The sequence below is a fragment of the Brachyhypopomus gauderio genome, chromosome 9, assembly GCF_052324685.1.
Source record: "Brachyhypopomus gauderio isolate BG-103 chromosome 9, BGAUD_0.2, whole genome shotgun sequence".
Classification (NCBI taxonomy): Eukaryota; Metazoa; Chordata; class Actinopteri; order Gymnotiformes; family Hypopomidae; genus Brachyhypopomus; species Brachyhypopomus gauderio.
Window position 1 is genome coordinate 18,966,953 of NC_135219.1, and position 5,283 is coordinate 18,972,235.

At 41.3% G+C, this 5,283-nt stretch overlaps 1 long non-coding RNA gene across 1 annotated transcript; it reads right to left on the reverse strand.

The window, feature by feature from the left end:
- Window positions 1–901: 901 nt before the first annotated feature.
- Window positions 902–2,727, reverse strand: LOC143523328 (uncharacterized). The gene is made up of 2 exons (XR_013133304.1): window positions 1,593–2,727; window positions 902–1,350 (listed from the first exon to the last, which is right to left on the reverse strand). It is a non-coding gene; the product is annotated as an uncharacterized LOC143523328 (long non-coding RNA).
- Between the last annotated feature and the right edge of the window lie 2,556 nt (window positions 2,728–5,283).

Here is a 5,283-nt window from a genome sequence, read left to right on the forward strand (position 1 = left end):
GGCAGACTATGTGAACTGAAAATCATTTCACAGCATCAATGTACAGGTACATGCAAGTTTTGCCCACCCAACAGAAATTGTAAAGCATGTCGCTCCATGGGTTTGAACAACTTTCACCCTTTGTCACTTTTGCCATTGTTCTAGATGGTTTGCACCAGCCAATTTCTGTTCTCCAACATTGAAGCAAAATGGCCCGGCTCGGTGCACAATATTTCGTGCCTCCTCACTGGCACAGAGGTTTGCCGAAGGTAAGAATACTCCAACCACACAAAATAGTGCAGATTTGGCCTCAGTGTTTAACTCTACTCCTTATAATCGTAGGTGCTTTTCCTGGCTTACTGCTTGGGGATAGGGGTTACCCCTGCCAACCTTTTCTCCTTACCCCATATGCAGACTCTACAACAGATGCCGAGAGGAGGTTCAAGCGTGCACATTCAAAGACAAGGGCATGCATTGAGATGGCATTTGGACAGTTAAAGAGCAGATTTAACTGCTTGCGCCATCTCAGAGTGACCCCTGAGAGAGCCTGTGACATTAAAGCAGCCTGTGCAGTTTTGCACAAGGTGGCAATACTGCAAAAAGGAGTAATGCCAAGAGTGCAGTTGGACTCTCCTGTCTGACCCCTGGATACCTCCCGGACTCTGCCCTCGCCTCTCGACCCTGGACCGCACTGACCACCGCTCCCACGCTACTGCTCTGCACCTGCCATACGTCACTGTGCTCATCGTGTGGCTAGTTACACAGAGTTATCCTAATAAAGATCGTGTTATTCCGCATCAGGATCCCTCTCAGCGTGTTCTATACGTTACAGACAGAAGTGTTACCGCCCGGTCTAGGTCAGACGGTAACAGCGAATTAATGTTGGAGTGATTGAGGAGTGAAATATAAAGGGGAACCGACAACACGTTCAATAACATGTATTTGGACCACATGAAAATGCAGAAAATGCAAGATGTAACAAGCATTGGCTTAGCACCACTGACTTCAGGTAGGCCACGCTGAAAACGGGAAAAGAAAACTACCTGGTGCTAAGCGACTTCTTTTAAACTTACACAACAACAACCAAGAAAATAAAAGAGAACACTACATAACAAACACAACTACGCAAAAACAGAAACACAGTCCACCACACACACACACAAGAACAAGGGGCAGTCTAACAAGTCTCGATTACGGTTAGCAGATGTGTATATATATCCAAAGTCATCCCCAAAACAGGGAGATCAAACGAGGAGAGCCTGCCACTCTCTCCTGCCGTCTTCACCCCCAGGAAGCCTTTTGTAGCTGTGGACTGGGACTGACTTGTCAGGCACCACCCAGAACCATGTGACCCCATCATCCCGGGCGCACCTGAAAGAGATTACAACACAACACACATTCCACAGCACATCACGCTCCCTCGGGAGAACAGCACAATCACACAGCAACAACTCATCACGCTCCCGTAAGAGAATAGTACAATGTGTACAGTAATAACTCATCTCGCTCCTGCAAGAGAATAGTACATATCAGGGTACATATCAGGACCTAACAGAAGTATAGTCAAGATTGAGAAGTATTTATTCATGTTGAACTGCATAACTACTACTCACTTGTTCTCTTGTAGAGGTGTGAGCTCTGGACATGGAGGTCTGAGGGTCTTCTCTCTGTTCTTCCATTTCCTTTAAACACAACACAAATCATGAGATCACACAGCACATTAACAGACAGATACATAGACACACACGACTTACAGCTGGCCTTTCTGAACAGGCAGAAATTTCTTTCTGGTTGCTAAAATATTTTATACAGTTATTTAAAATGGTGTTTTACCTTTTCCTGCACATTGGACTAATCAACTGTACTTACCATTCTGGAGTATATTTTTATATTTCACCTTGACCTGCTGCCACGTTCTCTTAACCCCGCTCATGTTACTTCTAAATCAGGAAATTATTAATTAACATTATTAATTTACTATAACACTTTTAAAATGCCAATGAATGGATTAAATTATATGCTCACGCATTTAGTCTGTCTGCAATATTCTGCCAGGCAGCTTCTCTGACTTTATGAAAACAGGACGTGTTGCCATTCTTCGTAATAATGTATTTATATTCCTCATACAGACGTATAAGTAGCTCATGTTCAGCAGAAGAAGCAAAAAAGCTGCTCGTTCCTTCAGCTCTTTCGACATTTTCTTGCCTTTTCGAATATCGATTAGTGAGGCTGTGTAAATACTGTGTGCACGCGCATGATCGCCGATTTCAAAAGCCTGGCTTGAATTAGCGGGAACAGGTTGCGTCTGGATTTCGTTAGTGGAACGGAACTAGACGGAAGTGAACTGTTTGGCTAACTCAAGCGAGGCTCACTCTAATAAGCGCCGCTTTCATAAGCTCGCTTCGTGGAACAGCCCCCTGTTCTTTGACCATCATGTGTGTTTATTTTTTCAGGTGAGGGAATGTGGGATTTACTGTTGAGGTTCAAAGATACCTGACTGACCCAATAGTTCCACGGTTTATCTCCACCTCTATCAGCTTGCACTGGAATTTTTATGTACACCAGCCTCCTCAGTGCTGTGTGAGGCTTGAAAAATTGTGTCCCAGCACAGTGGAACAAATCCTCTTTTTGAATAAAAACTGAAAACAAAGATGCTAATGTCCACAATCACTAAAATCACTAATAAATCAAACTTGTTTTTCCACAAGCACTTTTGTTATTTTTACATCCATACATAAACATTCACGATATACGTATACATATTAAAATATGTGATTAATTTTAAAAAGTGTAAAAATAAGAACCCAAACCAGCTAGATATATAAGAAACAACAAATCACAACAAACAGATTTCCTTTATTGACTTATTGACAAAACGTGAAAAACTTTAATGAAACAATATGGAGTTAAAGGCTAAAAATGAATAAATAAAAGACGCTGCTTTCACTGTCCACCAGATGGCGATAATGTCCACTGCTTCATGAAGTTAACCTTTTTCCGGTACAATGGCCTAGGTGCACGTACCACTTCCTCGTTGGTGTCAGGATGCTACCGTATTTCCGGTTGGTATGCGGAAGTGCCGATGTCATGGCCGAGTCTAAATTCACAAGGTGCCTGTTGGAGTTCCCGAAATTTACCGTCAACGATGTGCGTCGTATTGTCAGAGCATCAAGTACAACGACACAGAGTCAACTTGAAAAGGGTTTCAAGTTCTACGTTTCATCCTACCTCTGCAATTTTGAAGGTAAGTGGCCGACGCTAGTTAGCTAGCTAGCCTGAGGTGGCAGTCTAATGAAGTGATGTTGTTTTTAGTAACGAACCAACCTGTCCTAGTACTAGAAATGCCTTTTAAAAACATGTTTGTATTTCTGATGGAAGTATCAGGCAAAAGTAAGGCTAACGAGATAACAGTGAGGGCTCACTGCTACAGATCTATGAAGAAAACAGATACGCCACACCAGCTGAGAGTAGGACTGGTTAAAATGACACGAGTTCTGTTCAGTGTCACGTTCAAAGTTCTGTTGAACAAGTTCAAAAGTGAGTTCAACACAAGTTCAATCTTTTATCCTTGCTCTTACTTCACGTAAGCTGTGATAACCATAGGCATTGGTTTTCAAAGCTTACAATGGTAGCCAAATGCAGAGTAGCTGAGTGGGAATCATTAGCAGTCTATTTTGCCTATAGTAAACAAATGGGAGTTTATTTTACAGTTCGAGCTATTGTTATCTACCTCTATGACTCAAAAGCAGAATATAGTCCACCTCAGCTATTCTTCAAACTGCATTTTCTAAAATCTGTCAATCTGTCTTTCAAATCTTTCATCTTAACTTCTTTATTAACATATGGCTGCAACACTTACACCTATTAACATATTCTGATAACACTCTTCAAGAAGCAGTTGAAGTAAAACCTGCACTGTTCTGTTGTTGGTGGTGGAAACAACAAAATAATATAAATATAAGTAGGCCTGTTTCACTCCTATGTGTAAGCATTTCATCTGGAGTGAAAATGAAGTTTAAATCTGAACTAGTAGATTGAACCATGCACAACACTGTAGAATAGAAAGACAGTATAGCCAAGTGTTTTAAGAGTGATGCAAAACAGCACAAACGTTACATGAGACAATAGACAAGTGACATTCACCACTACCAACATGATGGGACAGATATTGCGCCTATTGACATTGCTGAAGTCTTCTTTTCAAGATATTAAATTTTGCCTCTTGTGTATTTCAGATGACATTACGTGATTCAATGCCAGTTGTGCTCATTAAGAGCAACTGCTCTTGTGTTGCTAGTTGCGGAATCTGCAAACACTTGGTTGCATTGCTTTTCCAGACTGCTCATTATTCTGAATCTGGCATGTCTGTCGATCCCTCCTGTCCTTTCATGCACACAGACAGAACAGAAGTGGCATAAACCACCAACAATGGTTTGTCTTATTTCATTATTTAATGTTAGTTAATGTATCACAGTCACTTTACTAACACCATCTTTTAAATTAATAGGGGGTGAAGCCTGGACCCGTGGATGCCATGGTTGTCCTAAAGCCAAAACCAGGTGCTACTACAGCCAGTGGAGTTAGGTATGTAGTACCAAATTTAATAGGCAGATTACAGTGTGTGGTTAAAAAAATATATGCTTTTGATCATCTGATAAGACGATCTGATCTGTTCTCTTCAAAATTTAATTTAGCCTTGTTGTACTTCAGATTAGTGTTGTCAAAAAAATTGATATATCGATACGTATCGATACTGAACATTCTGAAACGGTACAATACTCGTTTCCCTTAAGTATCGAGTCTTTTTACATAAAATGCGCTTTCGTTTGACCCACCCAAGCTGCCGTAATGCACAGGACAGTTTGTAATGCTAATATGGCAGCTAAAGCAAACGCAGTGCTGTTGGATTCGAAGCAGATACAGATGGAAAACTGAAGGACTTGAACAAGCCCGTTTGCAAGCGGTGCTTTTGGAACATTTCAACGAAGGGCGCTAAAGCCTGGTTGAGTGACCATAGCGCTCGACTCCGCGCGCACCTCGTGCGAACCTCTGCGAGCGGTGGAGGCTTTATACTTTCCGCTTTGCAGTGTTGTCCGAAACTATATGTGGTAGTATAAAAGAAACACCCCTCAAAACAGGGGAATGAACACTTGCCTGACGAATTTTAATGCTGCTTTGTGTTTCAGGTTTGAAAAGTGCTGCAATTTAGGCTAAAGTACTTGAAAATGTTGAAATTGTAACTACTTCGTTTCACAACAAATATCTGTCTGACTGAACAGTTTTCATGTATTACATTAACAAATA